Raw genomic sequence first — 21,304 nt, 5'->3', positions numbered from 1 at the left:
GGAGAGACCGACTGCTCAGTGCTGCTGGAAAGTGAGTAAGATGAGGACTGAGGGGTGACGTGGTGGGGGGTGTCAGCAGCTGGAGGGGCGTGGGTGGGAGAGAGCTGGCTGGTGGGCGCCCTAGGAAAGCTGGCTCTCGGCTGCGGATGCTGGGCACAGTCAGCGTCATGACTCCGGACGCCTGGGGAGAACTCCAGGCTATTCCAGTCCAAGTCTGTAGGAACAAGGCCCCCATTCATTTTGTTTTCAAGCTCACTGGGTGCCTCCAATGTGTAGCCAAGAGGAAGAACCACTGCATGGGCGAGAGAAACGTTGATGGAGCAGGAAAGAGAGGGAATGATGGCTCGAGGAGAGCAGAATGGCGGTTGCTAGCAAAGAGAGAGTCAAGAGTCGTCTGTGGGAGTCGCTGCTGGTAGGGGGTCTGTGGGGGAGGGAGCCTGGCAGAAGTCCCCTTCTGACTGTCCCTTTGCTGGAGAAGTAGGAGGAAAGATTACTGGCTGGAGTGAGGGGAGGGGAGAGTCTGAAAGGGCTGTGGAGGGGAGCGGGAGAGGGAAGGTATCTCGGAGGTGCGCTGTGGTCCCAGGCAGTGCAGGGGTCTCTGTCGCTTGTAGCCGGTCCCTCAGGGTGCGACCACAAGGCCCGGCCACCCCCTCTCTGCTGCTCCGTGGCTCTGGGTGTCTGCCTCAGGGCCCCACACACCTGCTGGAAATCCAGGCTGTCCGGTCCTGGTTGAAGCTCTCTGGCCCTTGCTCCGGCACCATCTTGACCACAGTTAGTGTCCCGGATCTCTATGTCTTCATCTGTGAAACAGTGACAGGACCCTCCACCGAAGGACGTGTGAGAGGTCACAGGTGGGCCGAGAGCACCCAGCACAAAGCTGTCCCACACAGGCACATAATAAATGTTAGCTCCTGTGACAATTCCCGCTGGTCAGGGACTGGCTGCATTCCTCCACGAGGGCCCCTCTCATCTCCTCTTGGTGGGTGTGGGGCCTGCACTTTTTCCTGTATGTCCTCCAGGGAGCACGGTCCGTGCTGGCCGCGTGGAAATGACGTGGTCAATAAATGCCTTTGGCCGAATCATTAGCTACTTCCTGAGCGCCTGTCTGGCCGAAGCTACAGGGTCATCGAAACCAAGGGGGAGGCAAAAACGAGGTGCCAACAGCAGCCTGTTTGCCCAGCATCTTTTCCTCCACATTCCTCCCCAATTTATACACTCTGATTCTGATCTTCGCTGCAGTTATAAATAAGATGGGTGATCTGTACCTCTCCTACTCAGGAGAAAACCATCTGAGATCATGTACAGTAAAAGGCACAATATAATAGAGCCATTAAAACAAGGATCAGAAACAGGACTGGACAGCAAGCTGGGGGGTAGCACCAGAGACCCCGGCACCGCAGAGAGCCGAGCGTCCTGATCTCTGCACTTCCTGAGGTTGAGGAAGGGTACCTGCCTTTCTGAAGACAGCACTGCTAAATTTGCAGGTGTATATTTGTGAATTTGTGATGAACTGTGATTTTTTTCCTACGTGTTTTGGAAAATGCTCTTTATGACCCAACTTCCTCTGGGCTGGGTGGGAGGTGGGCACTGGTTTCACACCCCCCCCAAAGCCCACTGATGGTGAAAAGGGTGGGACGTTTCTGTCCCTGGGCTAGTTAAGAACAGCCTCAGGGGAAAGAGGCACCCAGCCATCCTAATACTGTAAGGCAGGAAGGCTGGGTTTCGGGGGTCCTGTCTGTAAACCTCCAGGATTGCCTGAAGTGGAGGGCTGTCCTTCGTGAGGAGCCCGAAGACCCCGTCCCTGTGGGAGGAGGCCACAGCACCGGACGGGGAGGGGCCAGCCTGGCACCATTCGATGGGGGCTGTGACGTCACTGCAGATTCTGTAACCAGAAGGATCGCGCGGGGCCCAGACATCCTAGGGCCGAGGCCCACGTCCTGGTCCCACGTGGTCAGCTGCCTCTGCTCCAGCTGGACGTCACTCCTGCCCAGGGTCTCTGAAACGCCCCTCCTAGCAGGCACGACAAAGCAAAGGATGACAGTTTCACAGGCTTCTCTGACACACGGGACATATGGGGATGATGAGCAATTTAGAGAGGGCTTCACGTCCTGCAAACTGCTGGCCCACACACCTCCTCCTTCAAGCCTCAGAGCAAAGGGCCAGGTGAGGCAGATGCCCACTGTGCAGATGAGGAAGCTGAGGCACGCACGGCTGTCGGTGCCGGGGTGGGAGCGGGTGACAAATCTTTCCCCACCAAAAGGGGAGACAGAGCGGGGGCCTCGGAGGGTCCCGTGATGGGGTTGTTACTACACTCAGCTCACACACTGCAGGTCAGAAGGAGTCCTCCGGGAGGCAGGGCACAGCCACCGGGCGCCACCAAGAGCACAGCTGGTCCCCAGCCGGCTGTCACACCAGGGGCTCCCCGCAAAGCCGCTCTGCCAGATGACATGATGTGTCACGAGAATGTGCTAATTCTCTGGCCTTGATTGGAGATGAGACACTCTGCCTTAATTAAAATTGAAGCCTATGGGTGCTAAATGTGGCTGTTGCTAAATGTAAATTGTCCTTGATTTACATTTGGAATGGGTCCTCCTGTCCCCTTCCTGTGCATTAACTTTCACATGGTAAGATCTGCGTTTTGTTTTTTTTTTCCTCCTGAGAGCTATTAAAGGACCTTCGGAGTTAGAGGCTCGGGTAGGTTCAAATATGGGGCTCGGCCCAAATCCCCAACAGACTGCGTCTCTCATAGCCTCTGGTGTGGTCCCCATGCCACTCGGGCTGGTTAAATCACAGAGTCAGAGCCTTGAATACTGACCATAACAGAGCATCGAGTCAGATGCTGGGCATGGCTGGGCCCCCGATAGCTGGGTTTTTCGGAGGCCTGCACCCCTGTGATCCGGTCCCCTCTCAGGCAGGCCCTAACCCCATGTGGAGACGTGCCATGTGCTCTCTACCCTGAGGGCTGAGGTCAGACCCTACTTGGTTCCAAAACCAATCGGGGCAGTCTTGAAAAATACAGCAGAAATAGCCTTTTAGCCAGCAACGGGAAGCAGCAGCTGCCTAAAATCTTTTCACGGAGCCAAGTGGGAAATATACATAAATCAAGGGGGCAGTTTAAAATTAAGTGCTAAGGGGTACAGCGCCTCCCGTAGATGTAAGAACGCAGCAGGGTAGGGGGTGAGCGAGAGCCCGAGTGTTCCAAGGGAAATTTGGGTGCCCCGACAGGGACAAAGGGAGTGGTGGGTACGTGGAGGAGAGGGGGAGGGGGGCTTCCAGGCAGGAGAGGACGCAGGACAAAGTGCAGGGGGGCAGCCGAGAAAGGTGTGTGTATCAGTTTCCATGGCTGCTGTCACAAGTGTCACGGCCTGGGTGGCTCATAACATAACTCAGTCCCTTGCAGTTCTGGAGGCTAGAAGTCCGAAATCACGGGTCACCCGGGCCATCAGCAGAGCCCACGAGGCTCTCAGGGAGGAGGTGCTCGGTGCCTGGCTCTCAGATCCTGGTGCTGCATCACTCCGACCAGTCTCCACCCTCACGTGGCTTCTGTGTGGCCTCCGTGCGTGTGTGTCTTCACAAGGCGTTCCCCTCGCTGCGTGTCTGTGTCTCCTCTCTTCTCATAAGGACCCCATCATCTAGGTTAGGGGCCACCTTGATGACCTCCCCCTAGTTAACCAGATGACATCGGCAATGACCCAATTTCCAGGCAAGGTCACATTCACAGGTGCCAGGCATATGGTTTCAACATGTGTCTCTGGGGGATACAATTCAACCCCCATAGCATGCTCATGGGCCACAGAGGCCAGCCTGCCCACCTCCTGGGGGAGACACTGCCAGGTAGAACTGGGGAATGGGGCTGGGGGAGAGCTAGGGCAGGTGGGGCTGGTGGTCTGGGAGGGGGTTGATGAGTCCACGGCAGTGGTGGGGGTCTCAACAGCGGGAGTAAATGCAGCATGGAGGTCATGACCAGCCAGGGGAGAATCCCAATGCAGGAGCAATGGTCTGGAGCACGGCCATGCCAGCTACAGCAGGGAACCATGCTCCTTTTGAGAAATAGGCTCCTGGTAGAGGGAACACTTGACCCTGGAACACCAGCTGTGCATGCACCTGGAAGGGCCCCCGGGGGACCTAGGGCCTATGGGACCCACCGAGTCACAAGGCTGAACAGACGAGCAGCAGTCCGTTGCAAGAGGATGGAGGCTGAGCAAAATCACAGGGCGTGAGGAAGCTGCACGAGCTGGCATCTCAGACTGCCACGTCACTCACAACGGTTTCACCGGCAGCCCCCTACCAGCCCGCTCCTATGGCCATGTGGGGAGTGGGGCGTCCTATATGACCACTGTAAGGAGCAAATAAAAAAATCCCAGCTTGACTGACAGATGGCCATCTTGGGGGAGGAATCTGAAAATGTTCGGCAGCTGCGTTCCAGTCATGTTCCGGGGCAGCCCTGAATGACCCAGGCAACAGCTCTTCCCAGTGGGCATGTGCTCACCCACGTGTGTGGAAATCTCTTTCCAGACCAAGGTGCCTGGGCTGTGGCCAGTGGCCCAGCTAGCTGGTTAGGGGTCTGGAAGGAAAAAGGCTGGAGGGTCAGGGACAGAAAGGTCTGGGGAGAGGCAGGTGGACGGACATATGGGAGCGGACACAAGGTGTAAAGATGTTTGAATCCCATGTTGGTGCCCACCAGAGAGCACCTGCCGTGCAAGACCCTGGGGACAGTCAGAGGAACGCATGGCCTCTGAGGCTAAGCAGGAGGCTCTTGGTCCCCAGAGAGCCAAGTGTGCAAACTGCCTCACTGGTCAATGGCAGCTAGCCTTTGTCACCAGCCACCCCGGGACTGGCGAGGTGGGTACATGAATGGAGCAACCAGAGTGGCAGAGAAGGAGGCTACGCGTGGGCCTGACAGCAGGACTCCCATTTATCTAGCAACTGCCCCCTCGGGATTTCCAGCCAGTCAGCCACTGAGACTACTGCTGACCCCAGGCGGTGCTATTCCTTGAGGAGACCATCTGCCTGGTAGCAAGGTGGCCACATTAAGCCCCTTACATCTCGGAAGGGCCAGCAGTTCATCTTACAAGGATAGATACCTATTCCAGGTGTGGATTATGTCTTTCCTGCCCACAGAGCCTCAGCTAGCACCACTGTCTGGGGGTTTTATGGGACAGTGGCCAAGCATGGACTCCACACAACAGAGCATCCAACAGATCACTTTACAGCTAAGAAGGCGCAGGGGTGGGGCCATGACTATAGGGTGCACTGGTCTATCACACCATCCAGAGGCAGCCAGGCTCAAAGAGAGCCGGGATAGGGGATTGAAGGAGTCCCTGAAGCTCAGAGGGGATGCTGTGCAGGGTTGGGAAGGAACACCTTGCAGGTGCATCGTGTGCTTTCAATCGGAGACCTCTCCGTGGCACTGTGTCTCCCGTGGGAAGAACACGTGGACACGTGGACTATGGAGTCGCCCCAGTGACCTGCTGGGAGACTCTTTGCTTCCTGCCCCTGCAACTCTGGGCTCTGTAGAGCTAAAAGTCTGGGTTCCAAAAGGGGACACTCTCTTGCCAGGGGACACAGCCAGGGTCCTACTGAACTACAGGCTATAGCTATCACCAGGACACTTCTGGCTCCGCACAGCCAGGGCCCGGTGGGCAAGGAAGGAAGTCGCTCTCCTGGTGGGGTAAGTTGACCTTGATCAGCAGTAGGAGTTAGCGTGCTTTCGTACAATGCGCTGGGGGAGGAAGACACGTGGAAGCCAGGGACCTGTGCGGCTCCTCCCTCGTGCGGGCTCAGCATGACTGTGGGCCCTGCAGCCCTGGCCCAAGGACGGTGTGGTTCTAAAGGACTCCGAGCCCTCAGGCCAAGGTCTGGGTCACACGCCCAGGCAGGCCATTTAGACTGGATACTGTGGGGGCTGGGCGGGGGGGAATGGGCACCCATGGGGCACCCAGACCAGCCGCAGCAATTGTGGCTTACAGTTAATCCCATCCATCCCCTTCTAAGTATCCCCAAGAGTGAGAGGAGAGACCTAAGAAACCACAGGGGAGTTGCTCCCTACACATGCACAGAATCGTGCATCCATGTGTTGCAACGGGGGATGTGGTGGCCACGGAGATGACACCCAGCTGTCCCTCCAAAGGCCCTGCCACGGAGGCACCCTTGACTGAAGCCCCAGAGCCTCCCGCTTAGCCTCAGAGGCCGTGCCTTCCTCGGGCTGTCCCCAGGCAACGACATAACACATGGGGTCCACAGTATGTCTTTGACCACTCGTGTGTGTTGACCACCCCCTCCTTGGTCTCGCTGTGAACAGTGCTCAGAACTGTGCTGATCTGAGGCTTTTCCTACCCAGCCCTTTCCACTGTCCCTCAGACCTGGGCCATGGTCTGAGGCTCTCCCCAACTACCCCTGCTCGTTCTCCCCTGCACCCTGCACAGACAGTGCCCCCATTCAATCTTGTACATGTCTAATTCTTTTTTTTTTTTTTAAAGATTTTATTTATTTGACAGAGAGAGCACAAGCAGAGGGAGAGAGAGGGAGAAGCAGGTTCCCCGCTGAGCAAGGAGCCCAATGTGGGACTCGATCCCAGGACCCTGGGATCATGACCTGGGCCGAAGGCAGACGCTTAACCGACTGAGCCACCCAGGCGTCCCCATGTCTAATTCTGTCTTGGCATCCACCTCCCCGAGGATCCCAACTGACACAGATATGCCGGCAAATGGGAGCCTCTGAAGTTACTGTTTCTTTGTCTAATGAGGGAGAGAGAGATGAACTGAGTAATCCCTGGGATCCTAGCAATTCAGCCTGAAACAGATCCAAGTTTTCATTAATAAGGGTCAGCTGGAGCAACATTCACTGGCTAGTGGGATGTGGACAGACACTGTGATGTGGGAATTTCACTACTGGATCCTTTGCGTGCCTCATCTACGCTGACGATTTGGCTAGATGTTTGCACAAGTATTCCACTGGAAGTCTAATGACATTGGTATTTTTGCTTTTTTGCACCTCACAAACTGCCCTAAATTTACAAAAGGTTTAAAAGGATTTCCAAAATATTTTGAGCAACAGGAAAATCATTCGAGCAAATGCAGATCTTCCCAGTGGACTATTACAATGCTCTTATTTGTGTGCTGTTCGCTTGCTCTCAATGAAAGCAGAACACTGGTAGAACAGGGAGGCAGGGCATTTTGCGATCTCATGTAGCCCTAAGATTAGCCACTTGGTGAATCTGGATGTAAAAACACAAAGAGATACAAGGATTTAAAAAAAAAAAAAAAATGAGGATGTGGTAAGAGTAAACCAAAAGGAAAATGGGCTCTTTTTCATCAGGTCTTGGTAATTCTCTGAACCAGAAATCTGACCATTTACATCAACCCAACAACCCTTCCGTCCTGGAGCAGCCTCTCCTCCCAGCCCGGAGGTATCTGGTTACAGAGCCACGGGAGTTTAGCCAGAAATAAAAAGGACTGAATTCTGTCTGTCGAAGCAAATGACCAACGTGCGCTTGATGATGCTGGGTCTTAGCTTCTGTGATCACTGGTGTTTTTTTTTTTTTCTTGCTCAGGTAACTTGAGAAATTACCAGTGGACCTTGATAATCCTAGTCATTAGTAAGCTTAAGCAGGCTTTCTTCAAGCGCAAAGGGCAAAGTTCTTTTCCTATGGGAGAAGATTTATGCACTCCGATCCCATCAGAGATACCAGACCTGCAAGATTATCCAATGCCTCTGCTAGAGCTGAGCCTCTGAAAATGGCCCTAGCATCCCGCAAACACTGTGTGGAGTTGGGAAGCTGACCACCCACATGGATGGCAGGTCTCACGGCCTCGGAGGCTTCCGTTCCCACCGATATCCAGAATGGGCTTGGGAATCAACAGCCTGGTCCTGCAGGGCCTTCGGGAGGCTGCTGGCCACGAGGGCCAGGCTACCTGACCACAGTGAAGACTGTGGCCAAGGTGGCCGAGGGGCAGAGGGGTCAGGCTGTAACAGCCAGATAACAGGCACTCCTGTGGGCTACAAACTCTGCACATACAGCCTTCCCTTCCTTCTTTGCTTCTCTCCTCCCTTCCTGTGTCCCTTCTTTTCCTCCCCACCCTGTTCTAGAAAGAATAACAAAATTAAGTTAATTAAAAGTGAGATGCTTGTTAGTCAAGACTCTTGTCTTGCAAGAGGCAGAAATCCAACCTTATCTTAGGAAAAGATGGAATGTTGTTGGCTCACAGGGAGAGGGAGAGGAGGAAATGGTGTTGGGGTGAAGGGGCCAAGGCTTCCATGTCCCCCCTTCCCTACTCTTTCTGAGAGCCCTACTCTTCAGGGGCCAAGGCTACTGTCCTTTGAGGGGGGCAGCTCCAGATGGAAGCCTTGCAGCCTTGGGGTGGGGAGGAAGGGGGCTTGGTCAGCTCCAGTTAGAATCCCAGGGCAGGGCTCTGTTTGGCTCCCCAAGTGAGGGTGGTTGTGATTGGCTGAGCCGGTGGGCAGGGACCAGAACCGTGAGGCGGAGGGACAGCCCCTTCAGCAGGGGAGGCAAGATCCCCCAAAGAGGAGGATAAAGCAATGAATGGACACCACACATGTGGGTGGGTTCCAGCTTTCAGCGTTGATGCTCTGTGCTCGGCCCACCCGTGAGAAAGACATGAGGGTCCATTCCAGGGCCCACGAGGACCAAATGAACCAAGAGTTTAGGAGAAAGACCACTGTGGTTGGTTTTAAGACCAAACAGGAATTTCTCTCTGGAGATCTTAACATACGGCTTTTTTATGTTTCATACTATCACATCCCCATGTTGGCTAGCCACACTCAGCCCCTGCCCTAATAGAATCGAGTCCTGTCTGTCGGGGTTTCAGACACAGCTCTGGTTGGACCAGTTCTAGGTAGAAACAGACTTCTTTGCAGGGTCTCATGCCCTCCTTGAAACACCACCCCCAAATAACTCCATTGCCCTTCTCCCTCCGGAGTCCCAGTGCAACGCCTACCATACTTTCTAAAATCCCATGTGATCCCTTTTCTGCCTTCATAAAATTCCCTCTTTCCACTTGGGCCTTAAGTGGTATCTCACTTCCAGGCCTCTGACTCATTCTTCTGTTGTTCAATAATGTAAAAGTCTCTAGAGAGACTTATAAAGTCAAAAACCCTAAACTCACATTTACATCTCATACAACATAATCTCTCTTCAGGGAAGCCTTGGTGCAGAGGTCGTGCACGTGAAATGGAAAGGGGGTGCATGTTGGCATCCCCTTCCCCACCTGTCCCCCCATCGGGACTTAGACAGGCTTTCAGCGCACACAGCTGGGAGGGCGGCTCAGTTCAGCTCCGGGGGAAGCAGCTGTGCTCTCCCGCCTGGTGACCCTGGGGGACGGGCTCTTCTCGAGGGCACCCTCCATAGCCACACACCTTCTGGTGGGTGACAGGCAGGCACCGTGCCTGCAACTCTCTTGGCTGGAAAGACAGAGCAAATTGTGCAGCTGTTGTGTCCCTGGTTCCCAAAGTACTTTCCAAGAGAAGGATCGCTGGAAGGGTCAGACCAGCAGGTCTCAAACTTCAAACCAGCAGGTGCACATGGCCTACCCCAAACTGCCCAATCAGAGCGTGGGGAAGGAGCTCAGTGCCTGAGGGCTGCACTGTGAGAAATGCTACCTCTTCTCTGAGGAGCCAGGCTCTCGGCTGCCCCGGGACCGACGGCAACTTTGGAACAGGCTTCTAGGACGTAAGCTCTCCTCTGGGGTGAATATATCGCCTCTGAGCACAGGCCAGGTGGACTTCAGGGGGCCACAGGGCACATGCCCAGGAAATTATGGGTGCTGTGATTTTCCAGAAGAATTCCGGAAAGCAAACAGCAAACATGCCGTTGCTGTGCGCTCTGCTTTTGGGACTGACGTTGAGGAAGAGAAAGGGGCACGTCCCACGTGCAGGTGCTTACGCACTCCCAGACACTCATCCTGTGTTTACCAAGTGGTTGTGCAACGTGCCTGCAGATACACCACCGGGGAGTGGCAGAGGCAAGTGTGAGTCCAGAGCCTGTCCCCTCCCACCACACTCCTCTGTATGTGACAGAAAACCTCAGGAGCCATGGAAATAAATCAGTAACACAAACCACATAAAAAGGGGAAAATCCTGCATGCAAAAAAAAAAGGCAAGATAAACAAAGTCAGAAGACAAAGAGACCGGGAAGAAATGCTTGCGATCCACGGCACTGACGGGGCTAATTCTGTGAAGGTATAAAGAGCCCCTGCAAGCAGGTGAGAGAAAGAGCTAGCTCCAGCAGGAGAAAGGGCCAAAAGCACAGACAGATAACTCATGGGAAGCAAATACGAATGCACAAAAGCTGTTCCTCATTCAGAACAAGAAAACTACACAGTCCAAGTACGAGACACTATTTTCAGCAAATATCAAAAAGTTAGAAAAGCGACTTGGCTGCTGGACCTCATGAGACAGGCCTGCACGCGCCCTGTTGGTGGGACTGCATGCCGTCCACCTAAGAAGGACAGACGGCCTGCCTCTCGAGGTGGACGGTGCAACACCTGCATCACTCGGAGTGCGGGTCCCTCACAACACCGCAGTGTGTGTCAGCATTCCAGCACTGGGAGCAAGCTCAATTCTCATCAGGAGGGGACTGCTTAAATAAACACATGTAATAAATAACAAATCACGATCAAGTAAGTTATGCGGCGTTTCTACAGTGGAATACTACGTCGTGGCCAGTTCCGGGAACAGGGCAGCTCTCTGCAAACTGCTAGGCACACCCTCCAGGACATGCTGCTGAGTTAGCAGATGCACACCGCGTCCTTCTACTCGTGCGCGGAAAGGTCCCCACGCGGTACCTCCCCGCTCTGCTTTCCCGTCTCTCCTCCAACCCCTGCACCTTCTCTGCCATCACAGGGTCCACTGCTCCATATTCCTGGGGAAACCAGAATCCCCCAGCTCCCTGCCCGTGCCTCTGGGCACCCCTCCCTCCAGTCACGTGACGAGCCTCCTGTCACCCGATGGACTGTCCCCCCCACTCCATCCATCCATCTCTTCCCACTTCTGGACTGAAATGCCAGGTGGGCTGATGTCTCCAGCCAGACTTCTCCCTGTGGCTCAGGTATCTTCGATTAGGTCCCTACAGGCACCTCAGACTTACTACAGCCCAAAGCAGACTCCCCGCTTCCCCGGCCTCACCCTGAGCCTCCCTTCCTAGGAAATAGGATCATTCTAGCTGCTCGGGCCAAGACCCTCAGAGCCATATGTCACCTGTTTCCTTTTCTCAGACCCTGTGCCCAATCTATCAGCAAATTCTGGGGATTCTGTCTTCAGAATACACCCGGAAGCAACTACTCCTCACCGCCCTGTCTCTCCCTTCGTGGTCTGAGCCACGGTGTCTCTTGCTTGGGTGACGGTCACAGCTCCTTTTACTCTCTCCTTCACAGAGCCTCCAGGCCAATCCTTCAGAACAGAAGCCAGATCGTGCCATTCTTCTGGCTGATGTTCCCCAACATCATCCCCACATAAAGCCCCACCTGTCCTCCCACCACCCGCAGCCACACTGCCCTCCTGACCTGTCCTAAAATCTTCCCCCGCAGCTGCCCACCTGGTTCCCTCCCTCATGTCCCCCTGATTTCCACTCAAATGTCCACTGGGCTCTGGGACCATAGTCAGGGTGGCCTGGCAGCCACTGAGGGAGGGTCTGGCTGGTGGGGCTGGAGCCACAGAGGAAAGAAATGCTCCCCAAGGCAAAAGAAGGCAAGAAGAACCCCTGGCCTCCCTCCTGCTCCCATACTCCAGTCTCCCGAACTGCCCCCCTCTGGCCAAACCTGGCCAGACACGAAGTGGGATCAGTTGGCTAAAGATCCTGGGACATTAATTCCCGGCAACCCAGAGTAGGGGCGGGACAGAGACTGGCTCTAAGGGTAGAGGGAAAAGACCACACAAGAACACCCCCCTCCCCCCCGCAAAAGAACAGATCTTCAGACAGGCTGAAAAACCAGTCTCTCACAAGGGAGTGGTTAAAATGACCCAATTCTCTAGCTATCTCCGTTCTTGGCGAACAAATTATGTCAATTTCTTAAGGCTGCAAAGCTAAAGAAAAGACTCAGAACCAATGATCCTACCAAGATGTAGACTATCGTCGAAGCTCGGGTTGAAGCTTCTGTGCTCACATCCTAGCCACAAGACTGGACAGGTTGCTGGCCTCGGTTTGACCAGCGTGAGCACGGGGGTCTCCGCGAGTGCTCCATATTAGCACTGAGCCCCCCACACAAGCCTGGCTACACTCAATGTCCTTCCGGTTGTCCCAAGAAACTCTGCACCCATGTCCACAAGATTCTCGAAACCCCTTGCATCATGTGTGAATAAGCTACGATGACAGGAAAGTGTTCTCTCAGGCTGGTCAAAGAACAATGAACTTTGTAATTATGCTTTACTTTTTCACCTAGAGGGTAAAATGCTACAATGAATAGGGATAGAAAAAAACAAAAACAAAAACAAAGTAAATCCTTTTGCACAATGGTGCACTGGGAGTGTGTGTTGCAATGATTTAAAATGACCTTTAGCAAGCCCACGGCATGGCACAGAGTTTCTCTCCCAAGACCTCATGCAACTCTTCAGAGTTATATTTAGGAACATCTTGCAAAATACATTTTTGACCCACATGGCATAAAGAGGATTGTCAAAAATCACTGTGTCCTTGACAGCCTCCTTGTACAACCAGAGCCCTTGAGCTGAGCATCTTGTAAGGCTCTGTCCGTGTACCAAACAGGCATTTATTGATTGTGATATGAAGTGCTAAGGTTCAAGGACAGGGATAGACGCTGGCAAGTTTGTGCACGGGTTTAACTCCAGGTGTGGCTGGGCCCTCTGGGAGGGACACAGCTTTCTGAGAGTCAGGATGGAAACTGCATCTGTGGTGACGGGTAGATGTCAAGAGCTCTAGTCTGTAAAACACCTGAAAATCCAGGACACGCTGGAGCTCCGCTCTCCAAACATGGCCAATCCTAAGGCACTGTAAATGGATTTTTTCTGCAGTCTTTTGAAAAACCGTATCTGACATTCTAGTGGCCAGGTCTGGATATCAGCTGCAAGTTACATGAGCAAATGGTTGTTGAGTCGTGCCGGTAAACACCCTCTCATGCAAGTTAATGTTTGTATTTGTACTGCAGCATATGAACTTTGGGGCTAGTAGAACTGCCAAAGAAATTTTATTCGCTTGGGAAATTACTGTAATTAATTTGCATTATTTTATCATTCCCCAAAATGATAGGTTGAGTGAGAGGTCAGAAATCAGTCATGAGCCATATTCCAAGCTGATAGTGCGTTCAAAGCTCAGAACGAAGTCGAGAACCAACATACACAGACCTTTAGTCAAATTCTGCAGCCCAGGGAGCCCAAACCCACTCCCTGGACGGGAGGAAATGCTGGATCACCAGAACAAAAGTTACATGGGCACTCTACAAAGCAGTTATGAAAGCAGCCATTGGTGGAACCAAAGACTTCATTCCCAGCTAATGCTGTTTACGTGACTACTACCCTTAGTCAAGGAAGGGGACATAATTGCTGGGATTACCTATTCTTTTATTTAGCAAATAGATGCCTCTCCACTGCACAGTGCTGTGGGTCACACATATCCTGCCTGCTGAATCTGTCATTCTTTAGAACTGCTGAGTGTGTGTTTAGGCCCCGAGCCGGTCAAGACACCAGGCTGTTCTCTAGAGAAAAAAAGTGAATAGCAAGTCTGTCCGTTGGGAGAATATTGCCACAGAGCTTACCTTTATCTTAATCCAAAGTACTTGTTGGATTGCATGAGCAGGACGACCCATGGTCAACTGGCATTATGGAGGAAGAGCAATCTGAAACACAGAAAAAGGAGGTGGCTTGTGTGGGTCCCCGTAAAATCAAAAGGGACCCAGGAAAATGTTATCAAGGGATAGGCTGCCCCAAAGCAGCTCTCCCCAGCTGGTCGGGAGTGCGTCTCCACCTCTACCCTCACGTTGACATTAGTGGCCTCGGTGGCAGCAAAAGCTTTCACAAGGTTACATAATCAGTGCCTGTGTTTAAAGGAAAATAAACATTTGAATGTGACCCTTAGCCTTGGTTTTCGTGATGAAGTGACATCATCTGCCTCCCTGGTATCCAACGCATTAGCAAAGCATTCACAGAGTCCACAGGCCAGACCCTGTTTCATTTTTCCGAGAGGTGCTTTCTGCACAGAACTGAGCGAGTGGTTTCCTAAATATACAGACCTACGCAGCTAAGCTGTTGATGCCTGTCCAAGGTCACCCTGAAGGAGTTTCCTAAATAGTACCGCTAGCCTCATACAAAGCTTTTAAAAGCAGAGGGGGCCATGCTTTTTAGTTTCTTTCCAGAGGGCCCTGCAAATTAAAATCAATAGACAGAAGTGAAATGGATATCAGAGCACGCTCTGACAGCTGGTCTCGGTTTCCCTCTTCTGTAAAATGTCTCTGAGAGTTCTAGGGGATTTTAATGGGAAAAACTGTGGACCAGCAATTACACAAACACACGTGTGATATAAAATGGGGTTAATAGCATCTCCTCCCGTAGATGTACTAAAACCTGTAAAACAGCCCCAGCACTGGCACATAGTAGGTGCTGTATACCTGTACCTCTCATTGTTATCAGCCTGGACTAGTGATACCCCAGTGGAAACATCTTCCACAAGCCCCCTTTCTCTGAGAAGCACTGTCCTAAGCCATCTGTGGCGAAGGACCAGAGGTCTTTTGTTTGCTTGTTTGTTTTTAATTTTCAATTCATTGTGCAATGGCATTTCTGAAAAGCTAAATAAAAAAGGGATTACCGGAGCAATACAATTAACAAAGATGTATAATATATATAATCAAGACAAAACACAAGCTCCCCATTAAAGAGGCCTTAGAAATCGTCAGAAGATTCTCTCGCAGAAGGGGGAAGGAAGTGACTTGCTCACAGTTACATAGCAGATCAGTGGCAGTGCTGGGGTAGGACTGAAATCACACTCTTGGAACCTCCAAGGTGCTTCCCAGGGCCCCCCACAATCCTGGCCAGCCTCTACTTCTCATCCTTCCATCAATCAGAAGGACAGGGCCACACCAGGGTGAGGTGGATGCCTCTGGGTAAAAATTTAAGGGGGTGCCAAAAAACTCAGTCATCATGATAAGTAATATTTCAATGCAATTTTTTTTTTTTTATAGGCAAGGCGATGCTGTGGAATCAAAATCTCAGTGGCTTAACCCACTTCAATCAAGTCCGAAGCAAGTTGCCCTCCCCTTCTTACTGGACACCATCCGGAACATGTGGTCTTTAAGATGATGGCAGCAGAGGAAAAGAAAAGTGAGGGAGACATACTGACTCTTCACTGCCTGACTCAGAAATAATACACACTAAATCTACTCACATTTCATTGGCCAGAATTATTTACACATTCTTAGCCTAACTGCCAGGGCACCGGAAAATGTAGAGGACCACATAGATATTTGGTGACTTAAGACTTTACTCAGACCCTGTGTGCTAGCTTCGCTATATATATAATGCATTATAAACTTATATATGAACTTATATATAATCTTTATATTTCACGTATAAATACACATATAAGGTTATTATGTATATAAACTTGTTATATATATAATCTATAGAAACGTGTATGTATACAAACTTTATTTTATACCCCCAAAAGTCAGAATTTTTCATAAAGACAGGATCAGTAATGGTGTTGACCTGAGCAAAAGGCAAACTCAGGAATGCTTATCTTTATTCTAAATTTTGATATTGTGCTCAGCACAGATCGTATTGCATTATTTTTGAGAAGGGAGTCATAGGGCAGCGCATTCAGTAACAATCAAGTAGCAAGGGTCATCATATGGATGCAGTTGCTTGGCATGCAGCGTTCAGCCACTGGCTAAAATAACTGTGTGTGCAGCAAGGGGGAGGCAAAGATGGGGTTTCAGAAGGCACCCCAAAGCAAAACAATCACAAAAACTCACTTCTAAGTCTCCACTGATTGGAAGATATATGATCAATTTATTAATATCTTTTCAGAAGGAAGAAGAATGTCTGGTAAGCTTCTTCTTTGGTGTGGTCTATAAGAAACACGCAGATCTCAGAACTATTAACATATGTAATAACAACAACAACAACAAAAGGCTCTTAAAATGCAGGCAGTATGGTACAACATTTTAATTTAGGATCCCCAGGCCCTGAAGTCTGCACTCCGCAAAATAAACTCAGAGAACACATCAATTTTATTAGTGAATGATTGGGCATATTTATACAAAGCAACTGACAAAAATACCTATTAGAACTGCTAACCACTGCCCATCAACCAGGACAGGCCCCAGGCAAAGCCTTTATTGACAGCAATAACAGTGGCTTCCTGGTTCTGAATCCTCCCTGGTGGCTCTTCCTGACTTCCCTTCTGTCTACTTGCTCCTGCCCACCTCTCCATCTTTCCTTCCCAAATCAGTTCTCGTCAAATGGGGTGATTTCCACGCCCTGGAAAATTATTATTGTGACAGGGATTAAAATGTTAAGCTAAAGAGATGAAATTTATGTGACAGTTGGGGAAGATTTTGAGCAGGTAAGGGTGGGCTCCTTTAGTCACAAGGTAAAGCACCCCCCCCCCTCCTTTTCTGCTACTAAGCAGTGTTTCCAGCATTTAGGAGAATAACGCAGGCTCATGTCACCCCCCCGCCCCCCACCAGCCAGTCAGAAAAAGGTCAACGTGTGAAATTCCACACCCGTGGGGCCAGAATGGCCACTTGGTTTTTGAACCCAGACTAGTTCCCTCCAGAGCATCTTTACCTTCTGTCAAGCAAGGAGCGCTCCAGGATTTTCCAGTCTGGCTTCATTCTGGACTAGAGAGCAGGGGAGAAAGAGAAGGAAGATATAAAACCCCATGGAACCAAGGAACCACCCAGACTGCAGGGGATTGCACGCCAGATGATGGAAGGAACACAGGAAAGATGGCTGAAACACCTGGCTTCTGGCTGCGTGGGAGGCGCCACCTAAGGGGTGTCCCCGAGGCGGGCTAATCCCTCCTCCTCTGAGGAGAGAACTCCTCAAATCCCCACACCTGGACAAGAGTTAAGGCCGCCTCCTCACGTTCTTTCTCTGATGAGGGGGAGAGGCGGAGCGGACGCCAGCATTCAGGGCGCTCCAGTGACTTTTGGGGTCACTACGTCCTCAGAACCTAGAGCGGGGAAGGAGGCGTCTCCCGACCGAGCATTCATCCCATTTCCAGCCGCGAGCCAAGGTCGCGCCATCCCGGGGCGCTCGGAAGGGGGCCCGCACCACCCAAGCCCCCCGGCCCTCGGCTACTACGGGCCGCCCCAGAGTGGCGACGCGGTGGCACGTGGACGCCTCGCCCGGGGTTTCCAGCCCTCTCCGCACCCACTGCTTTCCGCAGTCCTAGGAACTCCGCGTTTTCCGCGGGCCGGGCTGCGGATATCGCGCCCGCACTTAGCGCCGACCCACTGCGCAACTCTGGGCGAACCCGAGATAAGCCGGGGGGAGGGGGGGCGGGTAGGGTGGGCTGGGAAAAGCCGCACTCCCGGCAACACCGACCGCGCTCCGGGCGCACTGGGGTCCGCCCGCCGGGTGGAGAGGGACGGGGGACCGCGGTTTCCCCGGAAGCAAGTGCGGGTCAGTGCGCATCCCCACGCAACCCGGGGCTTCCGCCGCAGCGGGGGTGGCGGGGCAGGGCGCGGGGGCGCGTTTCCGAGGGTCGGGCGTCGACAGTGGCGGGGGGCCGAGATGCATCAGAAATCGGCTCCCAGCGAGTCCCGCGCCGCCGCGGCCGCAGGGGAGGGCAGACCCCGCCCGCAGGGCAGGCGACCCGGGGGCGGCACGGGGAGCGGGCGAGCGGCGCGCGCCGTGCACTTCCTGTTCAGTGCACGCGGCCTTCCACCGCCCCGCGCTCGGCGAGCCTGCGTCCGGCCGCGCCGCCCCGCACTGCCGGCTCCCTGTCCCCGGGACGCGGCGCGTTGGAGGGACGCAGCGGGCGCGCCCTCCGGCTGGCGGGGCCCGGCGAGCCGAGCCGCCGCCAGAACTTCTGCGTGCAGCCGAGCGGGAGCCCAACTGCCGGGGCGTTCGCGTTTGCGCCTGCTCCTCCCTCCTCCCCTCTCTCGCCCAGAAGGGGGACGGGCCGAGTTCCAGGCTCCCGGCTGGTTCATTCTGCGGCCGAGGCTTCTATTTACATACAGACTGGCTCCCTCTCGCCGGACTGTCCGCTTCGGCGCAGGCACGGGAGGCTTGTTTTCCACGTTACTGTCTTTACTTTGCACCTGCCTTTCAGATCACCTCTGGGAATCGGTGGGAGGAGCTGAGAGGGTGGAAAATGTTGCTTCGCTTTGCAAAAGGGAGAAAACTTTGTCACCCAGCGGGAGACCTCTGCCACGCGTAACCCGGAGAGACACCAGCCCCAGGACAGCCTCTGGCTTTGATTTTGCACCGCTGAGCCCGCAAGGAGGAAGAGGACACGTGAACTCCGCGCTCACGCCGACCGCCATCCGGGCCCAGTGGCGGCGGCCCGAGGTACCTGCGCCACCTTCCCTCCCCGGGGAAGTCCCCACGCGGTGTCTTCGGGTGGAAGCATAATAATAAAGAGCGCGCGGCTCGAGGCCGACAGCAGGGACCGGGCTAGGAAGGAGAGGACCGAACTGCAGGAACGAGTCACCCGGAATTAACTTCTGGTTCAAGTTATGGGAAGCGCGGCCATGGACACCAAGAAGAAGAAAGATGTTTCCAGCCCTGGCGGGAGCAGTGGCAAAAAAAACCCCAGCCAGAAGAGGCGTTCGCTGCGAGTGCACATCCCGGTGAGTGCCCGCAGCGCGGTCCCCAGCTCCCCACCCTCGAGTCGTTGTCGACCCCGGCGCCGAAGCGGTTAACGCGGGACGCCCCGCGCGCGCCGTGCGTGCCCCTCCTGTCACTTGGGGCGCTCGGGGATGGGTGGCGGCGCAGGGTCGAGCTGGGCCGCCGAGCCTAGGCTCCGGCTCTGTCCCCAGCTGTGTGCGGCCGGGGCTCGGCGACCGACTGCGGCGGGGACGCGGGAGGGGGCGCGGGGCGCGGCTGGTGGCGGGCTGGGCGTAGCCCCGGATCCCGCCCGGTGCGGGTGCTGTGGGCGGTGCGTAGTGTTGTTTTGTTGAAAAAGGACGGTGTGGACTGCGCTCGGGAGAGGTGGAGCCGCGCGCGGCTGCCGGGGACGCAGGGGAGGGGCGGTGGGCGGGGACAGCGGGCGAGGGGTGTGTGGCTGTGTAGCTGCGCCCCCAAATGGACCTTCCTCCTGCCCAATTCCCCTCGCGGTGTGCCTGGGCGCGGGTCGGGGAGCTATTCTGCAGCTGTTCCCTTAGCCCGCCCCCCACCCCCCCGAGCACATTTCGGGCATTTGGGGACTCGGGATTCCCTAACGCGTGCAGAGCTGCGTCGAACTTCAGCCCCGGCCACGCCGGCAGCCCCGCCCGGACTTTGGCGACATCGATCGGTCTGCGGCTCGACTTTGTCCATCCCGAGGGAGCGCCGGACAGGGTCGTGTGCCCACCCTGGGTTTTGCCTACCCAGGTAGCCCGCGACCTTCCCCAGCTTCCCTGTGGACAAGTCAGGTGGTAGGACATGCGGCGCAGCCCTTACCTGCACCCGAAAGAAACCCCCGACTGGGTCACGCCCCTGGCCTCCACCAACCAAGTGAATGTTTGTTCAAACACACTACACGCAGATGCACGCGCACGGACACCCGCATACGCAAAGAGTAGAGGGCTCCATGAAGAATGTGGTTTTGTTCTCTCCGTGGGGATGACAGGTCCTGGGCACAGGGTGGGAGCGCACAGTGAGTCCCGCCCTCCGAGGCCCGCCTCCGACTGGGCAGGACTGGGGTGGGGCTGCTTGTCACTCACTTCCCACTGAACCCCATGAGGCACTTTCCTTCGGCGTCTGTTGAACGCAGCTCCTTTCCCTTCCACGTGTGCCCACACCCTCATGGAGAAGGTCTGATGGGTACTGGAGGGAGCGGAGGGAGCAGCCTTTAGTTGAGAGGAGGTGAGGAGGTAGCCAGCCCTTCCTCGCTGGGGGAAGCTCAGGGAGCAGGTAACTAGCTGCTGCGTGGCCACCAGGGTGGTGACCCAAATATGCAGGAGTAAGCATTCTATTTTAGAATGGATGATTCTTGTTTACACTGCTAACATGAGACGTTTTTAATCATGTTTGTAAATGAAAAATTAGACATGGGTGTTAAAAGTCTCCCTGGAGCGGTGATCCCTTGAGGGAGCCTTTTACCACTCACTTTCTCCCATTTGTCAGGGATAATAATTTGCTTTGCCTACCTTGTGGAGATGTGAAATAAAATAAGTCATGGGAACGCTCTTGCAAATTTAAAGTGATATAAACATGTATGGCTACCATGTTGACATCAGAGCAACTGGTTTTAAAGAGACATAGAGAAAAAAAAGGGACACTGTCCAGTGTCAGGCCATATTGTACTGAGGCCAACTACAGTGTGGGGTATATGCTTGGGGTCGCTGGAGGGGTGCAGCTAGTGGTTAGTGTGGGACAAAATCCAGAACCCAGAAAAGGACTAAGAGGCCACACTGTGAGAGGGGAAAGGCCACGGTGTAGCTGGAATACTCTGACCACCCTTCTTGCTTGCTGGACATGATTTTGGCTGCTTTAAACAACCTTCTGGCATGATCCATCCCTTACCGAAAGTGCTGTTGACTCAATTATTCCACAACACATGTGTACTGCTCTGGTTGATGGTGAGATCTAGGGGAGCAAGAGTGGGGCTTTGTCTCCCTCCTTATAGGGCTTGCATTTGCTGGTGGGACCAGGGGGTCTTCTCACTGACCATCTAGTAATGGCCTGTTGATCACTGTGTCAGGCTAGGTGAGATTTATACTCTAGGTGGGAAAATACGGCATTCAGACAAATGCTAGCACATGACCCAAGGGCATCAGATGACTGGTGCTGGCAGCACCCCTTTTCAGAGGGGAGATTGGGAGAGGGGACAGCAGACTGACGTGTTCACGGAGACATTCAACCCAGAGCTGGTGGGCGGGACCGAGACACGTGTGAGAACCTGGGTTACTCCCACCAGGGAACCAGCTTGAGCACCTCTGTGAGTTGGGGGTTGGATGACTGCTTTCAGGTACAGCACAGAGCCCCTTCTTGTGGAAGAAAGGGTTTGAGAATCAGGGTACTCAGAAATGGATTGGGGCCCGATCAAGGAGGACTCTGAAGCAAGGTTGCCAGGCTTAGCAAATAAAAATATTAAATGACCAGTTAAAGTAGAATTTTAGATAAACAACAAATAACTTTTTTTTGTATATGAGTATCCCGTGGACCATTTGGGAAAATTTACAGTAAA

General features: G+C 53.6%; 1 protein-coding gene across 1 annotated transcript in view; it reads right to left on the bottom strand.

Annotated features, from left to right (window-relative positions):
- Positions 1-18,767, bottom strand: part of GALNTL5 (polypeptide N-acetylgalactosaminyltransferase like 5) — a 111,652-nt gene extending 92,885 nt beyond the window's left edge. Inside the window, exons 1-3 of the mRNA XM_035029847.1 lie at positions 16,753-18,767; positions 13,725-13,805; positions 700-4,336 (exon numbers count right to left, since the gene is read on the bottom strand). The gene's annotated coding sequence lies outside the window, so the exon portion shown is untranslated. The remainder of the gene's footprint in view (positions 1-699; positions 4,337-13,724; positions 13,806-16,752) is intronic.
- Between the last annotated feature and the right edge of the window lie 2,537 nt (positions 18,768-21,304).

Source organism: Mirounga leonina, unplaced genomic scaffold, assembly GCF_011800145.1.
Source record: "Mirounga leonina isolate KUSES-001 unplaced genomic scaffold, KU_Mleo_1.0 Mir_321, whole genome shotgun sequence".
NCBI classification, from domain to species: domain Eukaryota; kingdom Metazoa; phylum Chordata; class Mammalia; order Carnivora; family Phocidae; genus Mirounga; species Mirounga leonina.
This window is presented reverse-complemented; position numbering and strand designations above follow the sequence as displayed.